At 39.5% G+C, this 21,816-nt stretch overlaps 1 protein-coding gene across 4 annotated transcripts in view; it reads left to right on the plus strand.

Annotated features, from left to right (window-relative positions):
- Positions 1-314: 314 nt before the first annotated feature.
- Positions 315-21,816, plus strand: part of INPP1 (inositol polyphosphate-1-phosphatase) — a 33,763-nt gene continuing 12,261 nt past the window's right edge. Inside the window, exon 1 of one of the 4 annotated variants that reach the window (XM_059928370.1) lies at positions 315-499. The gene's annotated coding sequence lies outside the window, so the exon portion shown is untranslated. Of the gene's footprint in view, positions 500-7,728; positions 8,087-21,816 lie in introns of those variants that run through there. The other 3 variants (XM_059928368.1, XM_059928369.1, XM_059928371.1) reach the window with 3 other exon arrangements.

Below are 21,816 nucleotides of genomic sequence, written 5' to 3' on the forward strand. Positions count from 1 at the left end.
AAGCTAGGCAAATGTATTCCGAAGCAAAATACACAAAAGGAATAAGCAATGAGGATATAAATACTCAAGATAACAAAATACACAGGAAATTGTTTTACAAACTAAAGAGTATCAGGGAGTCTCCAACATAAGTTGATTTTAGGGTCTTCCATGGATGGCTAAAGTAAACAAGAAAATATTCAGGAAAGTCTAACAATTGGAGGAAATGACTCATTGATAACATGCTTGTTCCAGAGGAAAAACTTTGTACTGAATGGCAGAGAATTGTACACCTAATCAGTAGGGGCTGGGCTGGGCAGTTTACTAAAAAAGTGTTCAGATGAAGCACACGGGAAGGCAATCCAGAGTCCCTTCCCTGAACTTTTTGCTCTCAGATTCCAGCTTTTAATTCCCTTGAGACAGAGGGAAACTCAGATCCTAAGTAACTATATACTTCAAGACTTTGGCATTTATTATATTTTACATCTTGGAGTTCAGTAAGCAACCCTTCTGTGGAAAGGTAAGTGAAAAAAAAAAGATAATTCCTATTTTATGAAGTTTTAAGTATATATACTACATGTGTATGTGTTTGTGTGTATAGGGTGTGAGAGAGTAAAGATAAACACTCAGGCCTGGTGAAACTTTGTTAGAGATAAGCCTATGTTCCCATACATTGAAAAGTGCTTATAAATATATCTGCATGACTTGTTCTAGAAATTTACCCTTTGCTTTCGTAGGATCTCAGCTACATGTAGCCCTCAATACCACGCTCAAAGCCCCCTAGTTTATATAGTTTAGTAAATTTGCACTGTAATTTAAGAAAAACTCAAGGAGTTTTAAATATTCTATCACAGATGTTAAGGATTCTTCCCCAAATCTTTAAGAAAATCATGGATATGCTTTGTCTTCATGAGAGTTGTTCAGCCTTTTCTAAGGAAAGTATAAACGACTTATATTAGTTAATGATTTTTAAAAATTTATTTGTTTTATTTATTTATTTATTTTTGGCTGCATTGGGTCTTTGTTGCTGCGCGCGGGCTTTCTCTAGTTGTGGCGAGTGGGGGCTACTCTTCGTTGCGGTGCGCGCGTTTACTGTGGTGGCTTCTCTTTTTGCAGAGCACGGGCTCTAGGGCATGCGGGCTCAGTAGTTGTGGCGCACGGGCTTAGTTGCTCCGCAGCATGTGGGATCTTCCCGGACGAGGGCTCGAGCTCGTGTCGCCTGCATTGGCAGGCAGGTTCTTAACCACTGTGCCACTGGGGAAGCCCTAGTTAATGATTTTTAAGGGAACACAAAAATAAGATTGTGCAATATGGTGCTAGGAATCTCTTACACTAAATCAATTCAAATTTAGTTCTTGTGTGAGTAACCTACATTTTTGCCTATCTGTTAGCTACCTCATATCTTATGGTTGAGTCATTTTTACATACGCCTAACAGATGAGCTATAGGTGGCAAATGCTCCAAAACTCATTATAATCCAGTGAATTACAGTCAAAACCAATTTCAAGTTTCCAACAGCTGATTTCAAGCTATGAGGTATGACAGTGGCAGGCATGCAATGTTGATCCATGTGACAACAATTGGTGACCTCAATGCTAGTTTGCTATGACTGAGTAAAGGATATGACTGAGTCTAGGAGGCTGTGAGAGCTGCCTGCTGACACTCTGCTATCGACCCTTATGCTAGAGGCCTCGGCTAATGTGTCATTAAAAATCATATTTCAAAGGAATATTTAATGACATGGTGAAATGCTCATATGTGATGATTAAACAGCAGTTTACAAAACAGTATGCTTAGTAACATTTGTAGAAATAATATATACATAAACACACAGAGAAGATGGCAAGTTATACTCCAAAATGTTAATGGTCATAGAATTTGGTATGGGTTTTGTTTCATTCTTTATATTTTTTCAAGTTTTCTCAAAGTTTCCACAACTTGTCTTCATAATGCATTACTTTTGTAATAAGAAGTTAGTTAATAAATTTCATCTGAAAACATAAATATTTTGAATATTTGGAAAGAGTGAATTTTGGTGGAGAATTACCCATTTGCTATTAAAAACTTTGCCATTGGCACAGTAGTCCAAAGGCAGATGAATGAAAGAAAATAGAGGACCCAATATAGCCTAGGGTATAAAAGAGCTTAATACATGATGTATTTGTCATCAGAGATTAGTGGGAAAAGGATATCTGTTCAGTAATGATGTCAGGAAAATTGGCTATTTGGATATTAGAAAAATAAAATTAGATATTTGGGTGGGGGGAAATCAATTTAAAGCTTCTCAAAATAACTTCCAGATTATTAAAGACTTAAATCTAAACATTCAAATAGTAAAAAATATCAGGAGAAATATAAGTGAATATTGATCTGATCTTTGGTTTTAAAAGGATTTTCCAGGCATAAAAACAAAGATCCATAGATTTGACTACATTAAACATTTTTTAATTTGTAAATAATAAACACCCGTCAATAAAAGGCAAACTAAGAAAATTATTCATAACAAAAGTGACAAAGGGTTGCCAAACTACTATATTGTTAATTGAATTAAACAAGATAAATAGTAAGGCTCAAATATTGCTAGTTTGTGAGCTCCGTGAGGGCAGAGACATAACTGTATTGTTTGTCATTTAAATTCATTAGCATAATACCCAGATATAAGGAATTAATATGTATTGAATGAATAGAGAAATGGTTGAACATGAAAAGGCAGCTAAAAAAAGGTGGGAAGGAAGAGGAGAAAAGGAAATACAAATGACAAATAGACAAGGAAAAAAAACCTCTCAAAAATAATTAAAATGCAATTAAAACTATAATGAGAAATTAGGAAATGTTTTTTGTTTGTGTGTATTTGATAATAGATGCAGTAATGAGGAAAGCAACATCATTCACAGTGAAGAGTGTTTTGAAGGGCAATTGGCAAAGTCATATGGTTGACCATGTAATTCTAGGAATCTAACCTAGAGAAATATAATAGACACTTGATACTTATGAAGGATATATCTTCCAGACTCTTGGACTCTCCAAATCTGTATTTTCAAAATGTGTTCCAAGGGGCCCGGGAATTCTGCAGGGATGTCCTAAGTCTGCCTCAAAGATGAGAAAGAAGGTTCCCCCAAATCTGTATGTGACTTTTATCTCATTTACATGTTAGGCTTGATATTTACAAATATTTTCTTACGGATTCCACTGAAAACATCAAAATTTGAACACCACTATATTGTAGTATATGATTTCTTCAATAAAATGCAATGGAGTCTTCTCAAAAAGTGTCTGGAGAAGTGGAGAACAATAGTCAAAATGTTACATTCCCAAACACTGGTCTCACAGTAATTCAAATTCCTGCTTCAGGAAACTTGTAAATCATTCTATAATTACCTTGCAAATAGTCAAAAGCTCAGATGTAAAATGTGAGAATACAGGGCCTGTTGCATAAGAAATAAAAGATTTTTGATCCATGATGTTCACCAGTGTTCTTTTTTTTTTTTTTTTTTTGTCTGCCTTGGGTCTTCTTTGCGGCATGCAGGATCTTTTGTTGTGGCATGCGAGCTCTCTAGTTGGTGGGGGTTTTCTCTCTCTAGTTGTGGCACACAGGCTCCAGAACACGTGGGCTCTGTAGTTTGCAGCACTCGGACTCTCTAGTTGAGGCACAGGGGCTTAGTTGCCCTGCTGCATGTGGGATCTTAGTTCCCCAGTCAGGGATGGGACCTGGGTCCCCTGCATTGGAAGGCGGATTCTTTATCACTGGACCACCAGGGAAGTCCCTCACCAGTGTTCTTTAATACATCAGTCTGTCCTAACAGGAATCAACTTCCACTTAGGTGTTCCGACAGAAGAGATTTTATTGAACTGACTATTTACATAAATTTTGGGTTAGGTTTAGGGTTGGGTGAAGGGAAACAATTCGATGTGAAGGTATCCAGCCTCTTGCAACAGTAAGAAGCTGTTACCACTGCTAGGACTGAAGGGATAAGGGGAGGAGATCAAATTAGCAAAGCGGTAGGGGCTGCCTTACAGGAGCCTTAGAGGACCAAAGCAGCAAAAGAGGTGGGAAGAAATACCCCAACCTTTTCCCATTTTCCACTCTCCAACCTGCTTTTGGTATCACCCACTGGTCAATCCTAACGGGAAGCCAGCCGGCAAGAGAACCCAGAGAAAATAGTCTATGAAAGTTCTGCCTTCTGAGGCACAGAGTCCGGCAGAGAAGGAAGGAAAATGGATCTGGCAGACAGCAAGTAGAAAATAACCAGCATACTTACAATAGTGAAATACTGGGAACCCAGATGTCCAATAAAAGAGGAATGCATAACTAAACGAAGGTATTAACCATTCTTCAATTAAGTAAATAATGGTAGTCAAAAGATCGTTATAAAAAAAATAGCAATAAAAGAATCATTTTGTTAGGGAAAAAAAAAAGATCATGATGTGTTCAGGGAGCACACAGAGACAGGGGAAGGGAATTTGGGGAAGATTTTCTCAAACTGACAACTAAGGGCCTTGTTGCTGCCCAAGCAAAGTTTCTTGTATTTTTACTTATTACAAAAACAATACATATTCACTATTGGAAACACATACATACAACAAAAAAACCCAAATATCTACAATCTCACCCCCACCCCAAGACCACTATCAACATCTTAGGGTGTTTATATCTTTCCAGTTCTTCTATGCATAGATACACATGCTTATGTTGTATTTGGGATAACAGATATTCTTTGGTAAACTGTATTTTTCCACTTAACAAATCATGAATACTATCTCATGCAATAAATATCATTCTGAAAATTTTTTAAACATTTAAAACTTTAAAAAACTTGTTTCACACATGGTTGTAGCTAATTTCTATCCTCAGACATTTAGTTGCTTTATCCTTTTGGCTATTACCAAATCCACTGTGATGAACTTTCTTGCAGTCAACACTGCACACATTACTGACCTCAGGCCAATTTCAGGCCACAACCAGTTTTTCTACAGCCCTCAAGCTAATAGCTTTCACATTTTTTCAGAGTTAAAGAAAAAAAGCACACACACAAAGAAGAAAAGCAAGAAAGACACATGTGGCCTGCAAAGCCTAAAGTATTTACTATCTGGACTTTTATAGAAAATATTTGTCAATCCCTGCATTATGAATTCCCAGAAATGTAATTTTTGAGTCAAAGGGTGTGAGCATTTTTGAGGCTTTTACTGCATTCTGCCAAATTGCCCTCCAGAAACATTGAAGCAATTTATGCCCTTCTCAGCAGGGAGCTTGCTCACCTACCACACATCCTGCCTCAAGGGTCGCTGGCCCAAATCACTAGCTCTATTCTTTTATTCTCAGTCAACTTGAAGGTGCATTATCATTTTACATTTTCACTTCCCTTAAAAATATGTTTGGCCATTTGCATTCTACTTTCATGATTTAACTAATTTACATTTTTGCCCATTTTTAAAAACAAGATATTTATATTTTCTTTGTAAGACCGTTTTATTAAAGGAGGATGTTACTCTCTTATCTTTCATATATATTGCACATTTTTGGATAATTTTTACTTGTCTTTTAATTTTACTCTATGGGCCTTTTTGATGAAAGAAGTTAAAAATTCTATAGTCAAATCTGTCACTTTTCCTTTGTAATTTTGTCCTTTGTTCCATGCTTACTTTGAGATGAAAAGCAATTCACTTATATTTTCTCCTTGCACTTTGAAGACTTTTAAAACATTTTACAATTTAAATCCTGCTCAAATTTAGTGTCTGAGAAAAGTTTTTAAAGTATGAACAGGTAAAATAATGTGAGTCCTGGAGTCATATGGCTGGGTTCAAATTTGGCCTCACCATATGCTACATATTTGAGTAAATTACTTAACCTCTCTAAGTCACAGTTTTATTATTTATTGAGATAACAGTAATCCTACCACAGGGCTGATATAAGAATGAACAGCTATAGAACACAAAAAGCACTTAGTCTTGTGCCATTAGCTATTATCACAGCAGCATGAGAATACTCCAGGCAAAAGAAATAACCTGTATAAAGGCACAAAGGAATGAAACTAGTTTGTGCATTTAGGAAACTAGATGTGGTGTGGTAAAATGGCATGTCAAGTGTGAGGGGGCAGGATTGACAGATGGGAGGGGGAGAGAGGCCTTGAAAGCCATGCCCAGGAGCTTGCTCTTGATAGGACCTGGGAGCCAGTGAAAGCTTTTAAGCAAGAAACCTATTGAGAGGTGTGATGTAGGATCATCTCCGTGGCAGCCAAGTGGAAAGTGGACTAGATTTAGGTCGTAGAGGCATATTGCTGTGTCACAAAAACAGCACTCTCCTGTGCCACCCCCCCCTCCCCCAATTCCTGCTCCCTAGGGGCAAATTCTTTGCATTCTAACTCTTCTGGTATCTGCTCTCTTTACTTCCAAATATCAAACTGTTTCTTTTTGTTTGTTTGTTTTGTTTTGATTTGATTTATTTTTTTAACTTTTTAATTTTATATTGGAGTATAGTTGATTATGTTCAAACTATTTCTTGATCTTTCCATCACAGATAGAAATGAGACTAGATACAATTATTAGACTGATTAATAAACAATAATACAGGGGATGGACCTAAAAAATGAATCTGAGAGAGAAGACAGAATGGATCAGCTGGACTTGCTAGTGAGTGAAAGCCCGATAATGGGGTGGGGGGGGGGATGTGAAGGAGGAGTTGTCTCAGTCAGAGACCATAAGAAGCAGGCTGGGAGCAGAAAGATGAGTTCCGCCTGGGAGATGCAAAGTTTTAAGCACCATTTCCTGGACTACGACAAGCTGAGTATTACCCCCAGGCCCCCATCCTGGTGGTTCCCCACAGCTCTGAGGACCAAGACTTGACAACTCAGGAGGTTTGGGGAAATGTAGATAAGAAAACCTGCTAGCTAGAACTTTAAAACAGAGGTTCCTGATTTCATGCCATGGAATGTGTTACAGGTATGTACACAGTGGTCTCCTCTGCCCTCCAGGGTGGAAGGGCCCAGTCCCTCCTGCGTGAGCAGCCTCCTCTGTTTGCCCCACTTGGGGTCCTGCAGACAAGATTATTTCCTAGGTGTGCCATGAAGTTAAAGGATGTGTGAAGGACTTTAGAAGGCCCCGTGTGCTCACAAACAACATCCAGCCTGCTGGGCCACCGGCCAGACCCCTTCTGTTCAACACTCTGTTGCCCTTTAAAAATGTCTACCCTTCCCCCCATCATCACCCATTCCTATCACGACCCACCATTCAAAGCCATCTTTAAGGTATACTGAATCCCACAGTTCAGAGTGTTGAAGAGAGAAGAGTTCCCTACCCACGGTGTGCTTCCGGCCAAGGTGGCCCTAGGCCCACACCTTGTTAAGTCAAGCGCCCAGGAGACACTGCTAGGGTTTGCAGCACAACCAGCACGCTTGACGTTTCTATTAGGACAACGGGACCCGATTGCCACCGGCAGGAAGTCCATCTTCACAGCTGCCAACCCGTGTATCAAAACCATAATCCTCAAAAAAGAGTACGGAAGAATGGAGGAGGAAGATATCAAAAGCGAATTTGGGGGCGGCTGCAAGAAGAAAACAAAAACAGTGGATGAGGTGACCCTGGAACCCTTTGCTTCCTGGCACTCCCCTCTGAATCATCACGCTCCACCTGCGACGCTGCAGACCCCGGGCTCCTGCAGGCAGGCGTGGGATGCCCCCGTTCGCCCCGGGAGCCGCGAGGCGTCACCGCGCGTTTCCACGCCGTGGTCCGGGAGGAAACAAGAGGGCGGCGGCCTGGCGGATGCTGCGGTCTGCGATCCCGGGAGAGCGTGGCAGCGCGCCGCCCGGCTGCGCCTCGCCCTCCGATGACCACTCCCAGCCCCTCGCCCTCTGGCTGAGCCTGCGGCCAGACGCCCGGCGACCCTCGGCTAGCCTCCCACGCCCGGCCACCTCCTCCGCCTTTTCCTCCTCCTCCTCCCCCGCCTCTTCCGTTTTCTGGAGGGAAAGGCTGCAGCCTCCTTCTGGGCTCCGCATCCCGGCTTAGGTAATACGCTTTCCTCTTTACGCCCCCCTCGCCTCGGCGCCACAGCCTCCCTTCCTGCTCGGATTCGGGTCCCCGACCAGCACGCACCCATCGCCTCTCCGGAAGGTAGGTGAGTAAATCTGGGCCAGCAGGGCTCCTTGCCTCTCCGCCCGGCCTGTGATGACCTCTGTCCGCTGCAGCGAGGCTGCCACCCGGCCCGGCCCACATCGTTGCTGCAACCAGCCGGGCGGAGGAGCTCTCGAGTCCTGCGGCTCCCTGGGCTCCGCAGAAACGACCCGAAAGAAGTAGACGGTGGGAAGAAAGATCGGCAAACAATTTTTTTTTTTTTAATTCGATCAGCATTTTTAGGTCAAAGAAGCTGATCTGACAGTTGTCGAGAGCAGTGGGCCGGGTTGAAAGTGTAGATGGCGTAGCTGTCAAGCGCCCCTTGGTTTTGCTTTGAGAGATGCTTGTTAGTGTCCATTGCTGCTGGCTGCCACTAGTGACCTACTAGATGAGCGTAAAATAACATGAAGGGACTATATTTAGAAAAGTCTTTGCCTCCTTGCTTTTAATTCACTGCATTTTGAAAGGCGGTCTGGTGAGACGTGCAGAGTTAGTTGGTGTGGCCAGAGTAGAGTAGTGGGGCAGGGAGATGCGGATATTTAACATGGGTTTGGCTGAATCGTGTATACTGTTAGACACGAAGAGCCTGAAAAAAATCCCTAGATTATTTAGTACATTCATGAAGAATACATATAAACAATCAAGGTGTGTACTTTGGAGATTTTCCGTTTTAAAGAAAATTTTAAGGCGTTGAATAAGCAGAAGTTTGCCCACTGTGTGAATGGCGTTCACTTCAAAAGAACAGTGGGTTAAGGCTGTGTGGATAGACCACTTGAGTGCATCCCACATGTTGAATAAAACAGTTTTTGGCTGTTTTGCTGTGATTCCTAGCTTTGAAACCAAAGAAGTTGATAAGGATCAGCCCTGCTCAACCTGATAATAGTCTAATGATGAAAATAATCCACCGAACTACTATTGACTGATGAATTAGCTAAGTGACCTCATTTTTTACCTTTTAAAATAGGTTATAGAAGGGGGGAAAAAGGGCAATGGAAGAGTTCATTTTTTCAAGGCAGATATTTGTTTGCATTCTTATTTAGAATCTATTTTTAAGCTTTTGTGGATTTTTATACTACTCTTGCAGTTAGTTCTTAGTCATGAAGAAGATTATGTAAAAGGCATAAAGTTACATTTTACTTTTTCATAGAGAAAGCTACCGTTTCTTTTCAAGTTATTGGACTAAATCACCACTTGGTTGGAAACTGCAGCTTGGACTCATGCCATTTAATGTGGAATATCTTATTACAGATTTAAATTACAGCTATACTTGTGGTAGTTCTGAAAAAAAATGATCGTGTCTTATTTGACATATAAGGCCTGTGAAACAAAAGTTATATTCATTATTTATTTACTTCTGCTTTTATTTCTGTCTCTGTTGCCACTTAGAAAATGTCTTAATCTATTTCATCTTGTAGACAAATTGCCTAAAAGATAATGATGTTATATAAAGTGATTAATAAAACCAAGTGTCTTCTTCATTTATTAAACATGAGGATGGTGTATATGAGAACTTTTTCTGGATGTGTGTCCTCAATAAAGGTCCTTGTTAAAATATTTGAATCTTGTAATGAAGCTAATAAAACTCTCTACGTTGATGTTTTTGTTTGATTTGGAGTTTAGAGATAAAGGCAGAGCTGACAGCACTTTTCTTCCCATCTCTCATGATTAGTGTTGAGCAGTGGTCCCCAACCTTGTCTAATTTAAAAAATTACCTAGGGTAGTGGGCAAGTGGGAGGAAGGGGGGATAATATTGGTTTAAAAAGACTCCCAGGTTGCTACTTGGGATTTCCTGAATTAGAATTTCTAAGGGAAGGAAGATACTTAAGATAGGCCAAAATGATAAAAATTTAAAAGGACAAACCAAAACAAACAAAAAAGGCAAGATTGGGAAACACAAGTGGGAAATAACTGTTGCTGACATAACCTATTAGCATTCCTGTACATAACATGTTCTTAAATGGAAGCTATGGTTTTGCTAATATGATGATGTCACACATTTAGGAAATCTGAAACTTTTATATCCTTTTGTAGTCAAGCCTTCTGGGGTGATTGAATTTAGCAAACTTTTTTAAAAAAATAAGTTTATTTATTTATTTATTTTTGGCTGCTTTGGGTCTTCGTTGCTGTGCACGTGCTTTTCTCTAGTTGTGGCGAACGGGGGCTACTCTTCGTTGCGGTGCGCTGGCTTCTCATTGCGGTGGCTTCTCTTGTTGCGGAGCACGGGCTCTAGGCGTGTGGGCTTCAGTAGTTGTGGCTCACGGGCTCAGCAGTTGTGGCTCAAGGGCTCTAGAGCGCAGGCTCAGTAGTTGTGGTGCACGGGCTTAGTTGCTCCGCAGCGTGTGGGATCTTCCCAGACCAGGGCTCAAAACCATGTCCCCTGCATTGGCAGGCGGATTCTCAGCCACTGTGCCATCAGGGAAGCCCAGCAAACATTTTTACATGTTCAGTCTCTTTTTTGTGGTAAGCAATCTTAATTCAAGTCCTTTAATGTTATAAGAGCATTTTATTAATGGATTTTTAGTGCAATTACTGTGATAGTAATCTACAGCAAAATATTGTGCCTGATCATTTCTCTTTCATATAACAGACTTATTTGTTACTTTTTCTGCGTTCCTAATCAGGGAAGACCAGCATGCAAATTTTAGTAACTTATTTATAACTTTTATTAAAATGACCCAACACCATCTAAAAAAGAAAAAACTTTATTTCAGCATAAAATGTGGTCAATTATATATAAAAACAAATTGACAAAATAAAGTATTAATCTATAAAATAATTCATTAAGATGAATTACCACAATGGAAAGTATCAGTTTCTTTCTCTCTCCATTCCTTTTCTTTCTTTCTCTTTTATTTTGCTTTTCTTTTTTTTTTTCTTTTGTTTTAGGGGTGGAGGAGGGTTGTTTTGCTTTCTTGTTTTTATTTTTAATCAAGTAAATGTTTAAAATCTTTTAACTTAATTATCCAAGTTTAAATTAATGTAAATATTTGCTAACTTTTTCAATAGATACTTAAATTTATCCTTTTCTTTACAGAGTGATGATGGTTAGGTTTCCCTCGATGCTAATGAGAGTTGTAACAAATTGCACAGGATTAAATTCAAATGACCAAAGGAAAATGTTATTTAATATTGCTTAAGGTAATCCTAATGTACTTAAAAAGGTTTTTTTTATCATCAGTAGTTTTAGAAATAGGATCTTATCTTCCAAGTTCTAGAAAACCCCTCTAGTTAATTCCTGAGAATTTGCAAGAATCACATATAACCACATATAATCCCAGTTTGATCTGGGAATCATGAAAGGTCTGTTTTAAAAATATGGTTGATTGTAAGCTTCATGAATAGCAAAGAATGGGGGAAATAGAAATGAAAACTCAGATCAAGAAGGTAAATATTAACTAGCTTAGACATTTATCTATGGTTGCAGGATTAGCAAGAATGCAAGAGCATTGAGTATATTTGTATATTGGAGTGGCTTTAATGGGCCATTTATATCGTTTTAGTACTTAGACCTTTTCAAGTAAAAGGTACTATAAATATTCTATCACTTTATGTTCCTTTGAAGGCATATGTTACATTCAGTATTATGCATTGTTGTATTCAACATTTGTCAATATCTGTTAAAAATAAACATTCACCTCTACAAAATGGAAGTAGAATGATAAGAGATATGCTGCCATAAACCCAGCCTGCCAAAATGATACCCAATGTGATCGCTGACTTTTACTTTCTTGCTATAATATTCAGAGAATATATTTTAGGTCATGTAATTTATCATTGCAGAAATAAATAATAATAACCGTCTTCTAAGAAGTTCTATAAAGAACTCGTTTGAATGTGTTTCCTAACAGTTATCATCCTAAAATTTGCATAATGAATAATCCCTTACAGATTAATTTTAGTGCAAGAAAATCCTTTTAAACATGTTTATCTCTAATGGAATGAAAATCAGTCAATTGAATTACAGAACTCCCACTGTGTATCATGAGGAGATGGAAAAATTGTGTATCATGGGGAGATGGAAAAATTGTGTATCCTGCTCGCAAGGAACCTACAGCCTATTAGAGAGAGCAATGGTGCCCCAAGGGCAGGCATGGGGGGGTGGGGCTTAGGCCTTCCTAATAATGTTCATTAACCCAAACCGCTGTAGCATATAAACACACACTAAATATAAAAACCAGCGTGATTGCAGTGCAAAATCAACTACAAGGCAAAGAGCCTAGTGCCCTCTTTCAACTTAATTTTCATGACCCCGCCCCAACCTTTTTTTTTTCATTCAACCAAAAAATATTTATTATGCCCTTATTAGGTAGATGATAAACATCAAAAGCCTTAAAAATGTACATTTTTTTTTTTTAACTAATGTATTTATTTATTTATTTTTGGCTGTGTTGGGTCTTCGTTTCTGTGCGAGGGCTTTCTCTAGTTGCGGCAAGCGAGGGCCACTCTTCATCGCGGTGCGCGGGCCTCTCACTATCGAGGCCTCTCTTGCTGTGGAGCACAGGCTGCAGACGCGCAGGCTCAGTAGTTGTGGCTCACGGGCCTAGTTGCTCCGCGGCATGTGGGATCTTCCCAGACCAGGGCTCAAACCCGTGTCCCCTGCATTGGCAGGCAGATTCTCAACCACTGCGCCACCAGAGAAGCCCCTAAAAATGTACACTTTTTTGAACCTGTAATTTTATTTGTATTTTACTCTTTAAAAAATTGTAGTAAAATATATATATATAACATAAAATTTACCATTTTGACCATTTCCAAGTGTGCAATTCACTTGCATTAAGTACGTTACCATTGTTATGCAACCATCACCACTATCCATCTCCAGAGCTTTTTTATCATCCCAAACTGAAACTCTGGATCCATTAAACAATAACTCCCCATTACCTGCTCCTCCCAGCCCTGGTAACCACCGTCCTACTTTCTGTCTCTATGTTTGACTATTCTGGGTACCCCATATAAGTGGAATCATACAATATTTGTTCTTTTAAGTCTGGCTTCTTTCACTTAGCATAATGTTTCCAAGGTTCATCCATGTTGAGGCATGTAACAGAATCTCATTACTTTTTAAGGCTGAATAATAGTCCCCAACCTCTTTTATATGGAAAGTGGATATTAAAAAAATAGAGAAGTTTTGAACTGGAACAGACCATAGAAATCTTTCCCTCCAAACTCTCTCCCTTCTTTCTTTTCCTTTTTTATGTTTACAGAAATGAGGAAAACAAGTCTCTGAGAGCTTACACATGTGGCCAGGGTTTTACACCTGGTTGGTTAAAGGCCAAGCAGAGCCTAAGAACCAGCTCCCCTGTGGCCTAAACAAGGCTCTTTCTACCACACACCCACGGTGGCCCACATAGACCATAAAAGGCAGTGTTAAATGAGTTGGTACGGAAAGTAAGTGTTGCAAAATTTCAAAAGAAAAGATAAAATGACTGAAAAATGTTACATGCAAAAGGAAACATTCAAAATGGACTTGAGGATTTATATGATTAATGATAAGATTAACAATTATCAAAGCTATAAATAATATTCTGCTGGAAAAGTTTCTACAAGCCATACATATTTCTTTTTGCCTTGAATTAGGCATTAAATTTGTATTTTAAAAAATATTTATTCTTTCCCACAGTTAAGATAGCTACCCTGAATCTACTTCCATTTTTTTATATTCTATGTGATTTCAGGTTTCATTTGTGACACCTCGGTTGTATGCTAAAAACATCTCTTAGCATATGAAAGTTTAAGCATATAGTTGGAAGACAGCAGATAGAAAAGAGTTTCTATTTAGTGAAAGTGTTTCTCACTCCGGAGAAGAGGATGAAAAAGGGTCACTAACAAATTTAAAAGTATTTCTAAATGGAATATTTTTTCATACTTTTCAAATGCATTCTGGGAAGACATTGAAATGTATACTTTTGGCAAGTATTATGCTAATGTGGAATACTTATTATGTAGGTCAACTTGCATTTTTTTGCAGCATTTAATTTTTGTTACAAAAAAGACAATATAGTTGACTCTTAGCCGACCAAGGCCATTATTCTTAGTCACAATAGCTATAGCTTTCCCTGTTCTGCTCCTTAATAACTATTGAGAGACAGAGCTGACTGTTGCACCTGGTGTTCCCTTAAATTGTCAAATAAAAATTAGATGAGTGACATTGCCTGTCCTTAACCCAGGTTTACTGGATCAGTATCTCCAGGGGAAAAGTCTAAAAATCTATATTTTTAATGAGTGTTTCAATTGATTCTTGATCTTACTAATTTGGGAGACACTACTTTAGCACAAGCTCCCATTTACAACCTACCAGAACAACATTTGAGGATAGAGGACTTCTTTGTGGTCTATTGCTTTGAGCAGCAGCAGTGAGCAAAAATGTGGGCTAATGTGGTCCAACAGTAGCCTTACTAGAGCCAGGGTGAGGTAGACTGATCAGCTTAGAAATGGGCGTGTTATGTCAACGCTCTATGTGAAGAATGGGAAGAAGGGAGGGAGAAATGTGAAGGTTAAATAGATGGATTTACATATCCCATATTTAATGTCTTCTCTAACAAAACCAAATTAAACTCAGCATTTTTGGCTATTTAATCAACAAAATTAATCAAGATAGGCCACCTCCAGATGTCAGAGCATAATATCAGATTCCGATTTGGTGCTCAAAAATGTGGTTCAGTTGCTAGTCATCCAGATACAGCTTTGGTTTTTTTTGTAAATGGATGCAGAATATATGTAGACTTTGATATAAATAAATATGGGCCCACGTGCCTAATGGCACCTGGGTAATGCTGATAAAATACAAGTATAATAAACAATATGACAAAGATGAATTCTGTATTTACAAAGCTAAGAGAAAATTCATAAGCCAACATTTATTGAACACCCCTGAGGTACGCGCTAAGAGTCATAAGAAACCATGCACTTTTAAATCTCCTGCCAGACAAGGGCATAGATAAGCAAACCAATGTACGGTGTGTTGGAGAGCTGGGATAGAGATTTGTCCTGCTTCCGTTCTCCTATGGCCCAGGTACCCAAGATGGAGGGTCAGGCATGGCTCCTGGAGGAGCCAACTGTCGAACTGACTCTCCTCTCTCTCCACACATCCACCCTTTAAAAAACTTTCTATCTAAATAGAAATACATACAGAAAAGTATGCAAGTCCTAAGGGTGTAGCTTGATGAATGTACACAAAGTCAACCCACCCATGTAACCATCACTCAGATCTAGAACATTCCCAGTGCCTAAAAGCCCCATCATTTACCCCCATCAATAATCCCTCCTCCTTCTCCAAGGGTAACCACCACTGCAACTTCTTACACCATAAGTTAGTTTTGCCTTTTTTTGAACTTCAACTAAATTAAATTGTTCCACGTATATTTTTTGTGTCTGACTTCTTTCACTCAGCAGTATGTTTTTGTGAGATGCATCCGTGTTGTTGCCTATAGCAATAATTAATTAATTCTCACTGCTGTATAGTATTTTCTTTTGCAAGTATGCCACAGTTTATTTCATTTTAGTGTTGATGGTCACTTGGGTTATTTCTAGTGTGAGGTTACTGCAACAAATTATGCTGATCATAAATATTCTTGTACATGTCTTTTAATGTATATGTGCAGGAATTTCTGTTGAGTACAAGTCTATAAGAGAAATTGCTAGGTCATAGGTTATGCTTATATTCAACAAATTATAAACAATTTTCCAACATGGTTGTACCAGTTTCATTCACACCAGCAGTATGAGTCTCATTGCTCTACATCCTCATCAAACCTTGACATTTTCAATCTTTACTTTTAGCTATTCGGCTGGACATGCAGTGATACCCTGTTGCGACTTTTAAGTTGCATTTTCCTGATTATTAACAAGCTACACTATCTTTCCATATATTTATTGGCCATTTGAACATCTTTTATGAAGTATCTGTTCAAGTTTCTTGCCCTTGAACTGATTCTGAGAAGGTGAGTAGACATTAGGCATAAGGCAGGAGGAAGGGCATGTCAGCCAGAGGGAACAGCATGTGCAAATTAATGATCTGCCCAGAGCATGGGAGTAAATGGACAGATGGTGGGAAATCAGCCACTAAAATGCTAAACTTAATCAGAGACTATGAAGTGATGACAGCAACATCGAAGGGATCAAAGTGAAACAGCACTAAAGAAGTACAGGCAGTCCCATGCTGTACTGCTTAGTGGATTCTGAGAAATGTGTGATGATCAAATATCTGAAAGTTGAGCAAAGCTCATACACTGGAAGGGCAATTCAGTTTCCGATGACCTAAAAGTTAGTGTTTGTAAATGCCTGTTAATGCTTGTGGTACAGTTTTCCTTCTGGCCTAGATAACCAGGTGGGTAGATGAGCATCTCCTAGGGATGTCAGGGGAGGCTATTGTTAGCAAGTTGCACTTTAGCCATCGTTGGCTACTCCAGTTGAGCCCATTACATACTTCGTGTGGGCCCACTTCTGTTCCCCATCCTTTCTGGCAGCTTCCATTCTTTTTTTATTTTTATTTTTTTAATTTTTTTATGGCCGTGTTGCGTCTTCGTTTCTGTGCAAGGGCTTTCTCTAGTTGCGGCAAGCGGGGGCCACTCTTCATCGCGGTGTGCGGGCCTCTCACTATCGCGGCCTCTCTTGTTGTGGAGCACAGGCTCCAGACGCGCAGCCTCAGTAGTTGTGGCGCACGGGCCCAGTTGCTCCGCGGCATGTGGGATCTTCCCAGACCAGGGCTTGAACCCGTGTCCCCTGCATTGGCAGGCAGATTCTCAACCACTGCGCCACTAGGGAAGCCGATTCCATTCTTTAAACTACTCCCTAAAGCAGCCCTAACCTGGAAGGGGAAGAGGAACAAGGTCTCTGTTTCCCCTACAATAGCAATGTGAGCTAATTTAGAGCCTTGGTCAACCCCTCAGCATGTGCCCACCTAGGGAGAGTCCTGGCCAGCTGCACCCCTTTGAGAGAGGTCACCAAAAACACTTCTTGTAAAGCACCCAGGTATTTCATGGAAGTCGGACCTTCTTCCCCAACAGCAATAGCAGTCAGGCAGGGCCACCACACGGTAATTTCAAATTGCCAGTCTTCAGAGGATGAGTGACAGACTGAATTCAGTTTATGAATTGTGGGGATGGAGGGGTGGAGTCATTGTCTAATGGGCAAAAATGTGGGCTCTGTAAAAGTAGTAGGTTATCTGCAGGAAGAAATGAATGTCAACAGAAATGCTTTGACCTACTTGCCTATTCATTAACGAGCAGTTCTGTTTTGTTGAGGGCCCTCATCTATGTTGTCACATTTCTGTCACCGTGAGCAACACAAGGGCATGGCCAGCTTCTGGTACAACCAGGCTCATCACACAAAAACAGACACCCTTGGCTCTAGAATCTCCACAAGTTTCCCGACAAAATATCCCCCTTGACAGAATAGTGACCCTCCTGAGCCATCTGTAGATGGTCTACCATGAAGCCAGAGTAGTCTTCAGCCTCTGGGAGCCAAAGTTTCCACCCAGACACCCAGAAGCTGAAGCAATCAGATCTGGCCTGCATAAAGGAACTTTTTTCTGGGTCATTCAAAGAATTACAAGTAGTTTCCAGCCTTTTAGATTTAATGGAGTAGTACATTTTCAGAAAAGATTTCCGTGACCCATATAAAGTTGCCAACTTCTTATTTTTCAAGTAAGGACTGTGATTGTGGGTTCTGTGAAGTTGTATTTAATAGTCATAGCTGTCATTTGTTATCTACTATACACAAGGCTCTGTGCTTGGTGCTTTTCCAGAAATATCTCTTTTGATCTTCACAGTGTCCCTGCAAGATATGTATTATCTTCATATTACAGATGAAGAGAGAGGCTCAGAGAGGGTAGGTCAATTACCTGATGCCACACAGCTAGTTGATGGCAGAGCCCTGGTTTTCAACCCAGGTCTATCTGATTCCGAAGCCTATGTCTTTCCCATTTTACTGTTTATCATGTCTGAAATATGTGTATATTATTCACATATGATTTTTAATATCTGGTGTTCTGATGAGATGATAAGATGGTCAGAAATTAAAATTGAGTTTTGTCTTTGTAGAGAGATTTGGGCTTCCAGGAAAAGTCTTAAGAGCTTTTTTTTTTTTCGAATTAGCCTACTTCAGTTTACTCAGTGTTTCTCTAATAGATGTGAAAATCCCATAAAAGCTAAAGAGACTGTTTCTATCTGACATTGTGACATGATCTTATGTAAACATGTAGATGTACATTTGGTCTGAGATGGTGAGGAATGTAACTTCTTTAAACCTGTTCTGCTCAAATGTGACTTGAAATGGGTTGTCACAAAATAAGGCTTATAAGAGTATTTCAGTGTTCACTGATCATTAATGATTTGGCTGTTAAAGTGAGTAGCTCCTAGTGGGAAAGATTGTCTTACAGAATTAAACTTATTGACCACATAAACAGGAAAGAGAACCCTACCCCAGTTCCCTGTTTGGCCAGAAAAAAGAAGACAAAGGAATAGATTGGGTTGGCATTTGCTAAGATTATCAAGGTCTCTTTGGGCTAAATTGTATTCTCTCTAAATTTGTACGTTGAAGCCCTAACTCTCCAGTACCTCATAATGTGCCTGTATTTGGAGATAGGGCCTTTAACTTAACTCAGTTCAAGGTTAAGTGAGGTCATATGAGTGGGCCCTAATCCAATCTGAATGGAGTTTTTATAAAAGAGGGAGAGACACCCACAGATGCTCGTCCACAGAGGAAAGTCTGCAAGCCAAGGAGAAATCAACCCTGCTGACACCTTGGTCTTGGACTTCCAGTCTCCAGAACTGTGAGAAAATAAATTTGTTGTTTAAGCCATCCAGTCTTTGGCACTTAGTTATGGCAGCCCTAGCAAACAAATACAAGAGGAATTAGATATTTGGCATGAGCTGACCCCCTCCCCACCCCTCATGCCAAGACAGCCAGTTAAGAGAGATATCAGTAGAACATAGATGAGCTTTTACTCTCCAGCAAAGATGGTTTACACTGAGACTGAGGATCAGCTAGGGGAAAGGTTTTCCTGAGAGCAGAAGGAAAGTGAGTATCAAATAGTGATTTTTTAATAATCAAACTACTGACAGCTATCAGGGAGGTGTGTGTGTTTCTCTCCTTTTTGATATATAATATACCTTATAATAATAATATTCTTGTGATTATTTATCCAGTGATTGCTCATTTCTTCCCTTAGTTAACAGCTAACAATTTATGAAAGGATTTTATTGGCCAGAGCACTGGCTAACAGTGTGCTTTAGTCAAAAAAACTGGATTTCTGCCGGTTCACCTGGGCTTGAATCTTGTCCCAGCCACTTCTTAGCTGTGTGATTTTGGGCAAATTATTTACCCTCCTGTGCCTCAGTTACTTTATCAGTAAAATAGAGATAATAGTACCTTCTTCACAGGGTTGTGTGAGAATTAAACGAATTAACATATGTAAAAACATATGTAAAGTGCTTGGAAGGATGCCTGCCATAATAGTGAGTACCTAATGTTAGCAATTATTATTTTAACTTGGGCTTTTTCTCTGCATATGAATAACTGATAGCACATGGTTTCACCAAGATACCTGGCCACCAGGTGCCAGCCCCCCTGAAATTACCAGCATAGTATTAAAGATGAATGAACAGCCTGAAGAACAGTAGCTATTAAATCTCAGAGTTTAGCATCATCTAGGAGGCTGACAAAACTACAGATTCCTGGACCCTGTCCCCAGCGATTCTGATTCACTAAGTGGGGATGGAGTCCCAGAAATCTGTCTTTTTAATAGGCGCCTTAGATAATTCTAACACGTGGTTGCCAGAATACCCATTAAATACTAACCCAAAGGAATTTCTTCTATATTCAAAGCTATTAAATTATGGTAAATGTCATAACTTACTAATCATGAATCTATAATAATTTTCATTTAAAGTATTTGAAATGTTTAAATAAAGCCAACTTAGGTCAATAACGCATATATAAACTTTTTTTAAAATTTATTTTTATTTATTTATTATTATTTTTGGCTGTGTTGGATCTTCACTGCTGTGCGTGGCTTTCTCTAGTTGCAGCGAGCATGGGCTTCTCATTGCAGTGGCTTCTCTTGTTGCGGAGCACGGGCTCTAGAGATGTGGTGGGCTTCAGTAGATGTGGCATGTGGGATCTAGAGCACAGGCTCAGTAGTTGTGGCTCACGGGCTTAGTTGCTCCCCCGCATGTGGGATCTTCCCAGACCAGGGCTCGAACCTGTGTCCCCTGCATTGGCAGGCGGATTCTTAACCACTGCGCCACCAGGGAAGTCCAATAACACATATATAAACTTGCTTTTAAAAATCATCTGAATGATAATTTCCATGAGTGTTAATACAAGCTATTAATAAACTCGAAGAAATTCTGTATTGGATGTAGCCCTCAGTTTCTCTCAAGTTGAGTCCTTCAAAGTGAGGGCAAATTGTCCATTATGCCCCTGAGTGTTGTGGCCTGGCTGAGTGAATTGAATTGAGGACAGATGGAGAGAGAGATACGGAAGCAGCTTACAGAGAGAAGCACAGAGGACCATGGCTCATTCATTTGGAGGAAATAGTCCATTCAGCCAGAAAGTAGCAGGCTAGCTATGCAAATTAGTTAGAAAGTCTTGCATGTACATGATGATAGCTGTGAGAGATTTTTTTTTAGGGGGCTAGGACCCTGGAGCTAAAGAAGTTCTGGGTTCTATAGGATGGTTCTATAGGATGGCTGGAGAAAGCCTAGTCCTAAGCTGAAACTGCATGTTCAACCTGGAGCTTGACAAGACACCGTAGTGTTTTCTAGGTTCAGAATAAAAGGTGATTAAGGTTGAGTTCTGGGATAACTTTGGAACTGAAAAATCTGATTTACTGTGTTATGATGAATTCTTAAAATCTGTGCACCTGTTAATTACAGGACTGAAGTTTAGAGCTGCTAGTTTTTCCCCCATTGGTCAAGTTGCTGTGCTCAGGTGAAGTGAGAATGGTCATTATTGAGGAAATAAAGGTCAGGTTCAAAGGCGAGAAACTCCAAATCTCTGGGCAGCTGTATAGAAACTTATCAGGACTAAGTTGGTGAGTTTTCCGTGTGAGGAGAAGGGTGGTGCCTGGAGATTGTAGCCTGTGTGGGTAACTCACCTGAGTGTTCTGAGGGCGTCATAGGGAGAGATTCTTAGTTATCCAATGGTGTGGTGGTACGGTGTTTCTTTCACCAAAAAAAAAAATTGACTTTAACAAAGTTGAGTAAAATAGACAATACTGGTATTGTTAATTTAGAAAGTTTTCAAGCTGAACTCCTTAAAATCTTCATGCTGCTTTTAAGATAAAAAGCTGCTTAGGTACTGTTAGTTCATTGATTCTTTTTCCTTTACTTACAATAACCTCATAACATGTATCAAGATATCAAAATAATCAAAGTTACTGAATTTATACACTTGGAGCTTCTGTATTCTACTGATATTTATGTATCCATGTATGTATATATTATATATAACTTATAATTTAGAGCATACAGATACCATAAATTGTTTCTAAGTCAAAGTGCCTCAGCTGTATTAATATAATCGTTTTTCTTAATGTTGAGGTTTAAGTCAACCAAAGTGAATTTTTTTAACATATTATTCAATCCTTGGGGGGGAAAAGGCATTTAGGTAGGCAGGTGTTTTTGTTTAATTTTTAACTCTATCATCTCTACTACCTGATGTTTGTGTTGTCACTACAGTAACACTTTGTTTGGACAGTTATCTCCAGGAATTGAGGAATTCTTGTCCTTT

Source organism: Balaenoptera ricei, chromosome 7, assembly GCF_028023285.1.
Source record: "Balaenoptera ricei isolate mBalRic1 chromosome 7, mBalRic1.hap2, whole genome shotgun sequence".
NCBI classification, from domain to species: Eukaryota; Metazoa; Chordata; class Mammalia; order Artiodactyla; family Balaenopteridae; genus Balaenoptera; species Balaenoptera ricei.